This window comes from Lygodium microphyllum, chromosome 9 (genome assembly GCF_053477565.2).
Source record: "Lygodium microphyllum isolate KBCC chromosome 9, Lygodium_microphyllum_v1.1.10, whole genome shotgun sequence".
NCBI classification, from domain to species: Eukaryota; Viridiplantae; Streptophyta; class Polypodiopsida; order Schizaeales; family Lygodiaceae; genus Lygodium; species Lygodium microphyllum.
Genome location: NC_141143.1, coordinates 12122154 through 12138988, shown reverse-complemented (window position 1 = coordinate 12138988; position 16835 = coordinate 12122154).

Below are 16835 nucleotides of genomic sequence, written 5' to 3'. Positions count from 1 at the left end.
CGGGCTCACACTTGGCTTCTCCTCATAATGGGGGCCTTAAAACTTTGAGCACCATGGATCATTGGTAGCACCTAATGAGGGTGGGGCATTGATCATATCTAACACCCCCCCTCAATGTCCACCCATAGGTGAACTATCTCCTCGGCCCAATGCCGAGTCTCTGAAGATGAACTTGAAGCAGATCCTTTGTAAGTCCTTTGGTGAAGATATCTACTCCATTCTCCTCTGTTGGACAGTAGATCAATTCCACTATCCCATTCTTCATCAAATCAAGCACATAGTGATACTGGATCTCTATATGTTTGGTGCATGCATGAAACACTGGATTTTTGGCAATGGCGATGCAACTTTGATTGTCACATCTCAGCACAATTGGTTCTTCATCCTGCACTCCCATATGCCATAAAATCCTTCTCAACCATACGGCCTCACATGCAACAAAACAAGCTACCTTGTACTCTACTTTGGTAGAAGACAATGCCACTATTGGTTGCTTCTTACTAATCCAAGAGAAAATTCCTGAACCCAAAGAGAAACAATAACTAGAAACTGACTTCTTGGAATCAATGTCTCCTGCCCAATCTGAGTCATAGTTCCCCACAAGAGAAGTTTCAAAACTCTATGTGATACCATAGTCAAGAGTTTTCTTCAAGTATCTGAGCACCCGCATCCAAGCCTTCCAATGACTCTCATGAGGTTTGTTTGAGAACCTGCTCAAAACACCAACAGCAAAACTGATATCTGGTCTGGTGTTACACAAGTAGATCAGACTGCCGACCAACCTCCTATACCTCCCAATGTCTGCTAGTGCTGATGTATCCTCGACGGATAACTTTGCATTCACCTCCATAGGTGTAGCTATCTCCTTGCACTCGGTCATGCCAAATGCCTTCAAGATCTCCCATGCATACTTCTTTTGAGAGATGAAGATCTTTCCTGGCTCTTGCCAGACTTCAATCCCCAAACAATAGTGCAGCAAGCCCAAGTCTGTCATTTCAAACTCAGAACTCAAAGCCTTTCGAGTTTGGTTGATCATATCTTCATAGTCACCTGTAAAGGTCCTCCACATATAGGACAATCACTACAGACTTTTTACCATCCCTGTAAACATACAAGTTAGCATCTGAGGCACATCTTTTGAAGTTTAGGTTTAAAATCACTACAGCTGGTACCATGCTCTGGGGGCTTGTTTCAGCCCATACAATTCCTTTTTTCAGTTTGCACACTTTGTTCTCAGAATGGGGGGCCTCAAACCCTGGTGGTTGAGCCACGTACACCTCCTCCTTGAGGTCACCATTTAAGAATGCTAACTTAACATCCATTTGGTACACTGGCCAGTTCTTGTGGGCAGCCACTGCAAGTACCGTGCGAATAGTGGTCATTCTGGAAGTTGGGGCAAATGACTCTTGAAAATCAAACCCTTCAACTTGTGAAAATCGTTGGGCAACCAGTCTAGCTTTGTACTTTTCTAAGGTACCATCAGCCTTGTACTTTACCTTCCAAATCCACTTGGTGCCAATAACCTTCCGCTTTGCTGGTCGATCCACTAGGTCCCAAGTGTCATTCTTCATTATGCTGTCATACTCCACCTGAATCGCAACCTTCCATGATGGATTTGCAAGTGCTTCTTCTAAGTCAGTTGGCTCCTTTACTTATCTCATAATCTCAACCATCAAGGCCATATTGACTATGTGAGAAGAAGCCCTCCTTTGCTCCTCTATTCTCTGAGATCTCCTTGGTCTGTCTGCCTTCTCCTCAATAGATGCAAGCATAGGATTATTGTGGTCATAGATCTGCTTCACCCAGCGCGGCAATGGCTTTTCCAGTGGGGTGATGTCAGGTTGGTGAACTTTTTCCTCATCATCTGAAGATGATGCTTCCTCCTCCTTAAGGATAGGGAAAGCTCTCGGGATAGGTTCATAGTGGACTACTTCTTCGCTTGATGATAAAGTGGAAGAACTTGCCTTCTCCTCCTCCACTGTATGCGGCTCCTCCTTGAACACCACATCATGGCTCGCGATGATCTTCTTTGCCTCTTGGTCATATAATTTGTAAGCCTTCTGCTCATCACTATAACCCAAGAAGATACATTTTCTACTTTTTAGTTGTAACTTGTTTCTCTTCTCATCTGGAACATGTGCATAACATTCACATCCAAAATTTCTGAAATGTGAGATAGATGGTTTCTTACCAGTATAAGCCTCATGAGGTGTTTTTCCCTTGAGAGCCTTTGTATAGCTCTGATTTAGAATGTAGACTGCAGTATTAATAGCTTCAGCCCAAAAATGTTTAGGCAATCCCTTGCCCTTTAGCATGCATCTTGCCATCTCCACAATGGTGCGATTCCTGCGTTCCACAACACCGTTCTGCTGAGGTGAGTGAGGCGTCGTCAATTGACGCTTGATCCCTTTGCTCTTGGAAAAGCCTTCAAAATCCTTTGAGTTGAACTCACCACCACCATCTGTTCTAAATTTCTTCACACTTTTCCCTGTTTCATTCTCAACAAGTATTAGCCATTCTTTAAACTTACCAAAAGCTTGAGCTTTATCACGAAGGAAGTACACCCACATCTTCCTACTGTAGTCATCGACAATCAACATAAAATAAGAAGATCCCCCCAAGGCCTGTGTAGGCATCTTACCACACAAGTCAGCATGCAGCAACTCTAGAGGAGCCTGTGCTCTATTCTTGCTTTCTTGTGGAAATGCCTTTCTCTATTGCTTGCCCATTATACAAGCTTCACATGGTTCCTTCAATTCAGTTATTGTAAGTAGGTGAGCAACCATACCTTGCTTTTGCATCTCCTTCAATACTGCAAATCCGATGTGTCCAAACCTTTCATGCCAAAGCTTACTTGTTCCCACTCCAGTGGTGGCTGTAAGAGCACTTAGCTCATACAGGTTGTTCCTTCTTTCTCTTTTGCCAACAATTGTGCCATCACTATCAATAATTTCTGCACCTGTCTTCTTGAACCTCACTTCATGACCAAGATCAGTTATGGCAGCAAACTGATAAGAGATTTCTCCTGATTTCAGGAACATACAACACATTTGAAAGCTTTTTGACTTCACCATTTGTAGCAACAAAAGAAACAGTACCTCTGCTCGCAGCAGGGCATTTAGCATCATTTCCAACCGTCACAGTGATGGATTCTTGTAGAGGCTGCATAGAACTGTATAGACCTTTCTTGTTGGTCATGTGATGGGAGGCCCCACTATCCAACACCCATGAGTCAGTGGTAGATTCTTCTTGCGCTGAGGAGCACACTTCCTCAATGGTCACCATGAATAATTCCAACTCCGCTTCAGCCATATTGGCTTCTCTTTCCCTTTACTTTTAAGGGTACCATTCTTTTCATCTGCCTTCTTGACACGACAATCTGCAATTGCATGTCCTTTCTTGCAGTAGAAGCACTCTCCTTGAAACTTCTTGCCGCCCTTCTTCTTTTTGTCACCATCATTTTTGGTGGAGGAAACACCTTTGCCTTTTGCATTGGTAGAGAATGCAGCATCTCCATTGTTGCTTCCTTCTCGGGCTTTCAGCCTCAACTCCTCCTCCATTAATAATCCACAAAACTCCTCAAAAGTCAAAGATTGAGGTCTCACCTGAGTATTAAGGGCAGTTACTAGTCCATCAAACTTTTGTGGACAAATCCAAAGACACCTCCGAGCTAGCTCTTCACTATTCTTTTGTATCCCAGCGCCAGCCATATGGTCGTGCAGATTCTTAATCTGAGTGATGAATGCTTCAACCGTCTCTCCTTCAGCAAACTTTTCCGCTACTAGTTGATTCTCCAAGTTTTGAATCCTTGTTTGGTTTCGTGTTTCATATTGACTCCTTAGTACATTCCAAGCCTCTGACACTTTGGTTGTATGCTGAATCAGAGTCAAAACACTGTTAGAACAACTTGTAACTAAGGCACACAATGCATCTACATTCCTTCGTTTCCAAGCTCGTAGAAGATCTGCATTCGGAGGAATCATCACACTAGGATTTGATGGGTCGGGGGTAGGCTATGGTTCTGCGTCAGTCCCCAGCAAAGTCTCCAGAAGCTCATAAGAATCAAGGATAGTTGTAATTTTGAACTTCCACAAGGTGTAGTTTGTACCATCTAACTTGCCTTCGCTGAAGGTTGGTGGACGAATCCTCAGTGTTTGAATAGCCGGTACAACAACACCACCTCCTGCACCACTTCTGGAAGTCGACATAGTTTCTCTTTGCTGTTGAAGCCTTTGCCTCTTGCACGCTCTCCGATCTCTAGAGCCCCCTGCGCTCTGATACCATGTAAAATATTACATGGCACAGCGAACCGAATCTAAGAAAGAGATAGAGAGTGCACAATAGATAAGAGGAGAATCAGTCAATTCTTTAACTTCAAACAACTGATACAAAGATGGCTTTGTCCACCCGTGCGCTTCCACTGTGTGAAGCTTAGATGGCGATCTAGACAGAAGATAGGTGAAGAGCTTAAGGGTAGCTAGAACAACAACTCTGACTGGGTGAAAGATGAGTGTGAGATGGATGCGAAGGGGTTTAGCTTTTATAGCCTGCGAAGGTCGTTAGGTCGGCCTGCTGACCTACCATATGAGCCTCCACTAGTCGGCCAGGGAATATTCCCTTTATGCCTCGAGTTGCTACCAACTTAACCTCTCTGTCTAACCCAAAGATTAGACCCACAATGGTCACCTTTTTGCCATCCGGTCACATAGACCTCATCTCATATACAAGTCAGGACTCCACCAATGTCCGGGCTCACACTTGGCTTCTCCTCATAATGGGGGCCTTACAACTTTGAGCACCATGGATCATTGGTAGCACCTAATGAGGGTGGGGCATTGATCATATCTAACACTCTTCTCTAACAAAAATGGATGTGTCAAAAGCTTTGTACTCTTTCCCTAATCCATTCAAGGCAACAACAGTCATATCATCTTCTAATACACTTGAGCCAATGGTAGCAACTTGATCAGCTATGGTCTTAATCTCAATGGTATACACCTGAATGCTCTTGCCATTCCTAGACATGTTGTTGAACTCTTGGTTCAACTGAATCTTTCGTGCATGAGTCATGGTTCCATAATTTTTCATCAGTATGTCCCAAGCATCCTTCGAAGTCTCACATCCAGTGATTTGAATTACCATAGCATTAGATATACATAGAGAAAACCAATGCAGCACCTTGCATTCTCTCTCATTCCATAGCCTATGAGCTCTTTTCTGTTCATTAGTTGGATTTGTTGTAGGCAACTCAGGAGCAGCCTCATCTCTTGTACATAGATCCCAATAACCCCTGCCAACTAGAAAGTTCTTCATTCTAAATTTCCATAATGCAAAGTTCTTGTTGTCTAACTTCTCTCCAACTATCTGAGTGATATTATCAGTCCCATGTGCATTAGCTATGATGCAATAGACTATCTGTCAGATGTTTAACTACTTGCAAACCAATAAGTATGACTGACCACGTTCAGTCCACAATAGTTTATGACATTTTTCTGCAACTAATTGTAGTAAAAAACTAGGGTATTTCAGCCCACTGATAACCCAAAAAAGACCCAAAACAAATGGTCTAACCCGTAGGTAAAATAGTCAATACATATGCTATGTATTTGCTTCAGTTTAAACTCCTGCAACCTCACTGCCAGGGACCAAAGATGCAGTCTGAAAACTCTAGACTGTGTATAACCAGCAACAATTTCAAGTCCAAAAACAACATGCATACATGTCATACATGACCCAGAACTTCCCAGATAGCTGCTAGTACATGTGTCAAGCCATACATAGGCATAGAAGCACAAAACAGTGCATAACCAGCAAGTACAAGTGTCAACTAATTTGGTTGCAGGTTGCAGTCAACCAAAAATCAGCATAACAAGCTTTAAGCAGCTCAAAAATGTCTTCAAATCATGTCATACATTTGCTCTAGTGTGACAGAGTCAATACATGACTATGCGGGTAACTCTAGGCTTCCTGCCTTCAATGAGCCAAGTCATACATTGCATTTACAATCTATATTCAGCCAAGAAGATGAACTTGCATTTGCTTCAGCTCCAAAAATTCAGCATTTAGTAATATCCAAAGCTCTCTTTGATCCTCTAAGAACTCAGCATACATATGTCACCTCATGTAGATGACGGGTGCCCAAGGTAGTATGTAATGCTTTAGTGGAAAGTGATGCTTGTTGTCCACTATTTAATGATAGTTTCCAGCCTGTCAATGGCTTTCAAATCTGAGTATTCTGAGCAAAAAATCTCAGCTGCAAGACATTAGATCCAATGTATACATGCTTTGACACATTCTTATGCTTTAATGATTTCTTCTGAGTGTAACACAAAGCTCTTGTTTATCAATAATGACCGAATGCATGCTGTCCATTCATTTTCTCAGCAGTTTAGAACTGATTACAGGTGTGTGTCTAATTATTCCACCTCATAATAGAGCTCCCACACAAGCATTTTCTTCTTGTACTCTTCAAGTACCTTCAAGAGTGAGCATTCATGATTTATGGATCTTGTTCATGTGCCCCATTTGATGTTTCACACATTGCAGTCCATTCTGCCCTACATGCACAGTTCACGCAAAACGAGCAAGGGTTGCTACTGTACACGATGACTAATATGAGCCTATACAAGGCTTGCATAGACTCAATAAGGCCTTTCAAATTCTCCAGCAGGGTCACGAAGAACCTCTTGATCAATGGCTAGTCTCCTTCAACAATGCATACCTCTCTGTGAACAAATGGTAAAAATGACAGTCAGTACTCTTCTTTTTCCAACCCTCTAGGTCAGTCTTGAAGTCATCTTCTGCAATGCTCTACTCCACAAAGCCCAGTCTTATGGGTGCTCTAATACCATGTTCAAAAATGAGAGAGAGAGACAAGGAAAACTCCATATCCATGAGCCTTCAAGCTCTCATTGTGTTTTCTTTATTATGCAGAATAATACTAAACCACACAATACAATGTAAAGTAAACTAGACTGACTAGATTGACTAACTCCTAACTAACTGCTAACCGGACTTATTTAATGTAGTCACATGGAGACAGCTATACACAGAAGCTGTCACAGATGTCAGTTACACACCAAGACAAATTGACGGGTGGAGCTTGATTTCTAACATTTGGATGCCTAGACCCAACCTCTCCATCAACTCTGAACTCATGATATTGACGGAGGACCCAATGTCTATGATAGCATGCTCCACTAATATTCCATCCACGTATGCTGGAACCCTAGGGCAATTCTTTTCAGCATGATCAAACCAATCTTTCCCTACTCGTACTATGCCCAAAGGTTCTACAATATACCCAATACGCAGGATCTTCTTGAATTCCTTGCGTACTCCTGGAGATAATTTAATCAATTGTAAGAGGTTTACATCTGGTTTGACTTCCAAAGAGAACTTGCTAAATCAAAATCATGATAGGTAGCCAAAGCTCTCTTTTCTCGCCAAACTATCCTTTGTTTCGGTCTTAGGACTGGCTTTGGTGCTTCTTTTTTAGCTCTTGCCTTCTTTCTTGGCACTTCCTCATCCTTCTTAGGATTGAATTTTTTGTCAATAGGCCTTAGAGGTCCACCTTCCACGCCAACCTTATCCCCTTGCTTAGGGTTTTCCTCGACCGATTTTGCATTATCTTTATCACCCTCTTTAGCCTTTTGGCCTCTTGTCACGGCCCGTAGGTTAGAGGTTTCAGTGCCTTTGATGTGTACAGCCTTGATAAGGCTAATTCCATTGCCTTGTGGAAACTCCTCTATAGTGGCCTTTCCCCTTTGCAGTATTTGTCTTGATCCATCATTTTGCTGGAGGTTACTACCTTGTGCTATATGATTAACTGGACATGGCTGTTTACTCCCTTATTGGAGGAAACTAATCTTACTCCAACAGATAGTGGCTAAGTGGCCCGACTTCCCACAAATATCACATTTAACATTTGGATAGTTTCTAGGGAAATGTTGTCCACCACACCACTTACAGCTGAATCTTGAGAGACCACCCTCTTCAGGGTGTCGACTCCCTATCAGATCATGTCGGTGTAGTGCTTCAACATATCCTTAACTTTTCCAAGGACATTAGAGGCACTCAACTCATAGCCTTGATCATCTATCCATCGTTCCATTGGCCTAACAATTTGATTGGGCATTGGTTGTTGACTCATAGGAACAACATTAGGGTTTGAAGCTTGGCCTCCAACATTTGGTAGAGCCAACTGACTGGCCATAGGCATAGTCACACTGAGAGGAGCTAGCAGCAAAGGTACATTTTGAACCATGCTTCCTCTCCCATTAGGGTTATTCATAAGCATCCCTTGACTTCCATTTATCAATGGTAAATTTCCTCCAGGTACTAGACCCGCATTAAGATTTATTCGAGAGGAGTAGGCCGTTTGTAATCGTGACTCTACTCCTTCTGTCCGTGTGATGGCGATGTCTATATCAGCCAAAGCCACACTGCTCAACTGTACCTGAATATTGAAATCTAATCCATGCAAGAAGTATTGCAATTGGGCAGCCGACGGAATATGAATGTAAGTTTGTAACTTATGAAATACTTCCTTAAGCTTCTTGGCATAGGCTTTCACATTCTCATGGGGTTCTTGGCATGTTACATTCAAAACATGCAACCAGTATTGGCCACCTCTTTCAAGGGCATATTCTCCTCAGAAAGCTGCATAAAATTGGTCGATTGTAGTTATGGTTCCAGTCTCTATGCTATGATACCACACTACAACCCTTCCTTTTAACATCATGTTAAAGAACATCATAAGATGTCCTTCATCTTGGATGCGGTAATTAAACATTAATATTTGGAATTCATAAATGTGAAACTCCACATATTCTTCGGCTAACACATTAAAAATGGGCAAAGGCACTCCTAAAGCTGGCAGATTCGGCATCCCTGTAGGAATTGCAATGGGTTGTGCCATGACGACAATCGAATTAACAATAGGAGTTTGGACTGATGGGATCACACCCCCACTTGAAGTGGGTTGACTTGGTGGAAGAGAGAAAGAACTTGCGCTTCCTCCTGCACCTAAAGGACTATGTGTAGCAGTTGGGTTACTAAGACCACCGCCTTTTATGCATATAGGGCTGCTCCTTTGAGGAGAATAGGGCCTTACAATCTCCAACCGCCGTCTAGCCCTCTCAGCACCTTCTGGTCTTTGTATTTTGGCTTGATGGTCCTTGTCAGACAACATAAACCAATTTTTTGGTCCCTAAAAACCCTAGATTCGAGAACCACCACTTGTTGGTAGCTCTCGAAAAATGCACAACTGTGGACCTCAAATGGGCTGGCACTGGCTATAGCGCTAGCCGAACCTCATGCTCATGACAGACAAACACACCAACACGGCCTTGCAGGCTAGAAGCATCTATCTGCGTGCTAAAGGATGAACTGTCCTAAAACCTAACCCATGCGTTTATAGTTTTGTAGTCAAACGTTTCCCTTTCTATAAACTCCAAAGAGGGAGAACCCATACACATTGGCAAATGCCACGATAATCACAGACATGGGAGGAAATCTCTCAGTGGAATCACCACGGCCTCACTACAGCTCTCCTATATCGCAGGGATTGGCCCCTTGATGCACTGCTCAACATATAGAACAAACAAACAAACTCCACTCTTTCATTTTAAACGTATTTCAGGAGATACCATGTGTCCTTTCCAAATAATTTCCCAAGAAACAAACATCTATCCTATGGCTTAGGTTGCCTTTCCACGCTCAAGCGTGAGTCATCATAATCGAAAACATGTGCTATGCATCCAGTCCTTTGTATTCTGATACCATGGTTGACATCCACATGCAAAAGTGGATGATCCTAAAGTGCTCAAACATAATTTTCAATCAGAAACGTGTTGTGCACAACCAGACTTTCCAATGCTTATTCACAAACGCGTTGCGGCGATGTAAGGATAGCACCGAGACAACACTCGTGCTACTATCCTCTTAATTAAAATACAAAAAACTTTATGTCATGATATGCATCATAAAATCAGCAAACAATTAGCACAAAAATTGCACCATTCAAACATCCCACCCCCTACGTTTAGGTATTGCTTTCGTTGCATAGGTGTAGAGGTTCATTTTGTCATGTTTTGATGTATGAAAAGCGATAAATCACAAACTTTGACAAGGAGATAGGGAAACTCAGGCTAAACCTCATGCTTTGCCACTACCATACATCCACAAACACTCATTATATTTTTTCTTATTTTTGTGAAGCGTATTTTTATTTTTCCCCTTATTTTTTCTATTTTCTTGATTTATTTATCAACAAAATATGCTATTTTCTTATTGTTCTTGTTCCAATCACTTCATCATACTAACATTCAATTTATTTTCCATTTTTTCCCTATAAAAACACATTTCATGTACCCGAAACGACAAAACTACCTCACTGACTGGCAGCTCTCGGCATCCCGTACGGCAGTCGAAAAAATTATCAAAAATCCACAAGTGTCGTTCGGACACCTTTTGAAAGTCATCTTTCACTTGGTGCTTAAAATCGTCCTAGCTGTAGCCGCCGGCTGTGATGTCGAAGATTTTTTCCCTAAATTTCGGATTTTTTGGCAAATTTTAGGCACATTTCGGGCTCAAAACTCCGCTCTCACGCAACTTGCTAGCTCTGCTTCTTCGTTCTTACAATTGTGGTATGCCTTGCGACTCCAATGGGAGAAAAAAAACTACTGCATCTATGAGACTACATGGATCTAGAGCATGGCTATGGTGGCTCAAAGGACGGGAAGAAGATTCATGTAGACATAGACTTAGACTCTGACTGTCACACAAGTAAATTAGGTTTCAAGATTGAGACTTGAACTCATAAACACAATCAGAAGAAGAAGAAGAAGCTTTGGCCACACACAAGAATGAGCTTCTCATTCACTTTTCAACTTTATATACAAAACCCTAAATCCCTTTTGGGCGGTCATCCCCTTATCCCCTTTTTTATATGGCCGATCGTGGCCTGGGCCCTTTTTCCCATTGTCCTCCTATCTTTGTAGCTTCCTTCCTACCGCCCATCTACCTTTACAAATTACACGGGTGAGAGCCCGACGCTCCTTAAATCAAATCATGATGCGCTTGCACTCTTTTACAAAAGTACTGACTTGCACTTTTCCTTGTGCGCCGTGGACAATGACATTGACACTTTACTGAAAAGAAAAGAGTACTCTCATTGCATTAAGAAAAGGAAGCATGTATAATGCTTTATAGGAAAGTAGTAAACTGCAATTGGCTCCATTGTGCATATGGGATAGGTAAGCCTGCATGTCCTTAGCCCTGAAGCTCCATACAAAGAGGCTGTTAGTACGTGTGATTGTCTGAATCTCAACACCCCTCCTCAATCACAACCAGAAAGGCACAAAGTGTGTAGAGGCTGTAATGAGAACCACCTGCAAAGTGTGGGCACACCACAAATATGGTAGACACTAGAGGCTGTCGTAGAAAAAAGCTAAGTATGGGCACCAAAACATGGTGGACATCTAGAGGCTGTAACAGGGGCCTCACAAAGTGTACAGGGACTGTAATGCCAAGTTACATGGGGAGTTTACAAAGCTTATGTTTGAGACATTAGGGCTAGGAAATACAAAACTAAAAAAGTCTATCTGAATAGAAGAACTAATGAGGTTTGTCCTTCTCCTGGTGGTCTTCTTCTTGTTCTTCTTCCTTTGCTCCATTTTCTTCTTCTTCTTTGACTGCAACTAGATAGGCTTTTGGGACCTCTTTCTTGCGTGGCAGAACTTCTCGGTGTGTCCGGTCCTTTTGCAAAAGTCATAGAAGAGCTAATCCTTCTTGGCTTTGTACCTGTTGCCAACATATAATGCATGCTCATCTCTAGAGATACTTGGTTCTTCCTTAGTTTTTAGCTTCTTTTCATCTTCTAACAGTGATGCTTGGGTATCAACAAGTTTAAGATTTGGCATGTTGATTAAAGTTGTTGATACATTATTATATTTAGGAGGCAAACTCTTAGGTAGAACACTGATGCAAACATCTTCTTCCATTTTAATGTTGATTCCTGCAAGTTGGGTTAGAAGTCCTTCCATATAATTTAGATCTGCTATCACTCTGATACCATGTGAGACTACATGGATCTAGAGCATGGCTATGGTGGTTCAAAGATGGGAAGAAGACTCATGTAGACATAGACTTAGACTCTAACTATCACACAAGTGAATTAGGTTTCAAGATTGAGACTTGAACTCATAAACACAATCTTGTGTGTGTGGAGAATGACATTGACACTTTACTAAAAAGAAAAGAGTACTCTCATTGCATTAAGAAAATGAAGCAAGTACAATGCTTTATAGGAAAGTAGTAAACTGCAATAGGCTCCACTGTGCATATGGGATAGGTAAGCTTGCATGTCCTTAGCCCTGAAGCTCCATACAAAGAAGTTGTTAGTAGGTGTGATTGTCTAAATCTCAACAACATCATGACCAATGCCGAGCAAAGAAGAGCAATGAAAACAATTGAACACAACCCTACTTATGTGGCACCTCTTGCGTTTAGGGTTTTGGCCATTACACGCAACATACACTTAGATGACCATGTATTGGCCCACCCTTACATTGACCAATTCCTCACGGAAGAGGAGTTGCATGTTGCTAGCCGCCTAAACCCCGGGACATCTTTCATGATGTCTTGATATATATCACCCAAGCTTCCATACGACCATGCAAACTTGATCGTCATGCCCAACTTGAATATAACCCTAACCTCTATACTTGGCTGTTGGCCAAGTAACTTGCCCACAAAGTCCATGTGAGCCCTCCTTCTCCCCTTGCTAATCCTAGGAAGGATTCCTTTAAAACTTAAGGAAAGGGGGGGGAGTGGGGGAGCAAAGTGAGAGCCAAGTGATGTAGCAAGATGTATAATGGATGAAAATGATGAACTTAATTCAAATAGGAAAGAATGCAAGGAGAAAATAGACGTTGCTTTTGAATTATTTCCAATTTTCATGCCTCTGAAGCATCATGGCAAATTGTCACACGCATTCTTTCTTGGGTTTTTGTTAGTGATGAGTCAATTCATAATGCTAATTTTGGCATGGTATGATGACAGGCACCTATCATGGCAGGACAGGGTAAACTTCCATTCACTGAAGAGGAGCTGACAAAGTATGGAATTAGTGTTGAGACAGATGGATTTAGCCAATTCACATTCAAATATATCATGAATTTAGATGAAGCCATCTTGGAAGAGCCGGCAGTGAAGGAGTTGGTGGACAAATGCAACCTCTGAAAGTATGTGGAAAAGGTCGGACAGGCTGTAGATTACTGCATATGCACTGACTTCTTAAGGAGCTTTGATGAAGGTAGGAGCTGTGGCACGGTCACAGTAAGGACTGGTGACCAGAAAAGAAGGGTGCAAGTGCCCCTTAATGCAACTATTGTCGAGAAAGCCTTGGGGCTGGTGCCCAAGAAGGAGAGGCACCCAAAAAGAGATGTGTATACCATGATGGGAGTCAAAAAAGAGGACATGCACACAGTGGATGGAATTAGTTTGGCTGATATTCCAGACCCTGCAACAAGGATGCAAGCTAAAATGGTCCACTCCCTTTTCTCAGGACACAGATACAATGCTTTAATGAATAGAATCGGGGTGCCATTGCTAGAAAGAATAACTGTAGGAGTTCCAGAGGAGGTGGATTGGAATGGCTTTGTTCTAAAACTATCAAGAGTTCAGCCGCACTCCTAGCTCCAGGTGTAGCACCAGCTGGTGGGGCATCTCCTGCCTCTACTGCACGATCCGCAAGGAAAAAGCCTGCTTTGAAAGCCTCCACAATCAGATACGAAGGTGTCCTGATGGCAGTCATCGATGAGGCTATCAAGGATGCCGGTGTAGATGAAGAGCATGCTGTGCACCAAAGCTCACCTCACCACGATGAAGAGGGCTCGAGTGAAAAGATAGTAAGCAAAAAAGGAGAGCCGGAGGTACCACCCACTCAAGTGGCTAAACCACGGAAGCAAAAGAAGACTGACAAGAGCCAATAGAAGAAGGAAGAAAGATTGAGCAAAGAAGAGCACACCGAGATGGAGAGGGCTCAAAGAGAGTCAAGGAGAGTGGAGGAGAAATGAAGGAGAAAATAAGAGGAAGAACTCGAAAGAATTAGAGAAGAATCAAAGAGGGTAGAAGAAGAGAGGCAAAGAAGAGCAGAGGAGGAAGTCGACGAGCTAAGAATGAAAGAACTTCCTGCGTTGGTAGAGGCCACTCGTAGATTTGTTGAAGAAACCCATGGGGGAGGAGAGATCGACCCTTTGAGTCCCTACCATGAGGCTGAAGCAAGTGGTAGTGTGGAAGCAGCCCTAATGGTTGTAGGCAAGGGCAAGTCCTTGCTGCACCCCCTACCTTCCTCCTTCGTGCCAGTACCAACCGACACCACAACCACAACCACCCCGCAACCCACATCTCTCTAGACACGGCCCAACTGATGAGCATGATGAAGCTACTTGTCACTAAAGTGGCTAAGATTGTACTGGAAGTCGGAGTAAAAAAGGCCCGCTACCACAAAATGACAAAAGATAGAGGCATCAACCACTACAACCCCTACTCCCATGCCACCTAGTGCCGACTATGATGCTTATGTGGCTGAGCTTCTAGCACAATTGGACAAGGCGAAAGAAGAAAAGAAGGTGGCCTTGGTGGATCTAGAGAAAGAAAAGGAAACTTTAGCGTCCTTAAGGCTAAAAGTTTCAAAGCAAGGAGCCAACCCAAGAAGGGAGGTGAAAGCGCTACAAGATTAGCTGGAAGAAAAAAAACCAAGGAAGCCCAGGACAATGAGAGCCACCTAAGACAAAGGTTGGAAGATAAAGAGCAAAACCTGGTGGCAGAGCAGCGGAGCTTAAAGTTACTAGTGCAGTAGTATGCTGACTTGGAACAGAGAACTACTAAACTGGAGAGGTACGGACATATAGCAGCTCAAGAGGGTGGGCCAAGTGAGTGACAAGAGGATGCCATAGCTTTTTCACTATGGTATGGACTTGAAGAACAAGACAGATTGGAGAGAGAGATAGAGTTCCTAGAACGGGAAAGGCTGGCAGCCCTCGGAGCAAAAGCACAAAGGCTGCAAAATGAGACACAACAACTGCAAGGTGATTGGAGATTGCCAAGGGAGACATAGAGGCCCTCATGGCCATGGCCTTTATCCAAAGAAGATTGCACCTTGCAGAGGTCCAAAGTCACGAGCAGCTTGTGCAAGAAAAGTCAAAACTAATTGTTGAGGCAGAAAAAAGATTCATCATTGCAAATCAGGTAAAATAAATTATTGAAGAACAGTTGGCTCGAAAATATAGGGAAAGGAACCAACTCTGGTTCTTAACAAATGAGCAGCAGTAGGTTGTGAAGACCTTGGTAAGTGAGCTGGAGAAGGGAAGAAAGAAGATGGACAAGAGAGCCCGTGAGTGGGAAAAGAACAATTTTGAAAGAGTTATGTATTTAACAGAATGCTTGGTGGTGGGGTTGAGTGTGAGAGAGTGCTTTGCTAAGGTAGAAGCTGCTAATGTATGTGCCAATGCACAAAGGCAAGCCTTCCTCAGCACAGTACTACATGTCACTGAGACAGAGGGTAATGATTCAGTGGAAAAGGTAAGAAGGAAGCTAGAACTGACCACCGGAGCACTAAGGTATGGCCTTCAAGAATGGGATCTTCCAATAGGCACAGGAATCACAAAAGAATAGCAATTTCACTACATATTCGATGTCGGCCTCTCCACTGTTGAGATTAAGGAACTTTGGTTTAAAGAGCATGAGCACCCACCACCACCACAAGTGGCCCCAACAGTTGATGAGCAGAATGTCGAAGAGGGTCCGGACTTTGAGCAAGATGCTGAAGAAGAGCAACAAAGAATGCCCAATCTGCCTCTACTAGACCTCCCACCTAAAGAGCCCAAAGATGCCCACATGCCCGAGTGCATTGTGGCAGCCAAAAGAAGGAGACAGTAACTAGCAAAGGAAGCCCAATGCAGAGTATAATCACTACGAAGATGATTCCTTGAAGAGCCAGTGCCACTATGGGGGGATCCCTATCCTATCAATTGGCCTCAGGAATTGGTCATATGGCATGAACGGGAGTTCCAGACGAGGCCATTTTAACTTTCATTTGCTTAACCACGCTCTTTGGACCGTGCATTGCTTCTAGGCATTCTATCCAAGATAAAGGATCTGGCTAATGATCTTGCAAACATGTGGATAGAGGAAAGAAGCCTCATAATAACCAGATGGAGGCAAGAGCCTGCAAACTACTGGCAAGACAAGGTAAACAAGGTTCCCAAAACTGTCCAAGGCTATGAGGCACAACTGAAGTGGCGGAGGAGGATTTGAGATACCAATTTTGACTCTTGGACCGCCTTCTGCAGCTTGCTCCCTGAAGAATGCAACGACCCCATCTACATGCCCTACCCCCGTAGGCATGGAGTGGATTATGATCAAAACATTCGTGGGGATTTTGACTTTCCTAAGATATATAACATTAATGCCCGGAGCCCCGAGGAATGTCTAGTCTTTAGGTTAGAGGATCTCCTCCCATCTATCAACCACTTCCTCGCGGATTTTTCTTCTTGCCCAGATCTAGCCTTCTTAACCACCTATAATTATCTTAGGCTTATCAAGTTACTACTAATGTAGAGACCCACAGTCGAGGAAGTGAACCTTCCTCCACTCTTTTTAGACATCAACCTAGGAATAGATAGTAGAGCCATGACTAGATTAATGATGAGGGCAAACCTGCTTCCCTCCTTTTGCCTAGAAATCTTAGAGGATATGAGTGATACCCGCTTCACGAGGTGCAATCATCCTTTCTTATCATCCACACCTCTAAAGTCCTGGGCCGCTAT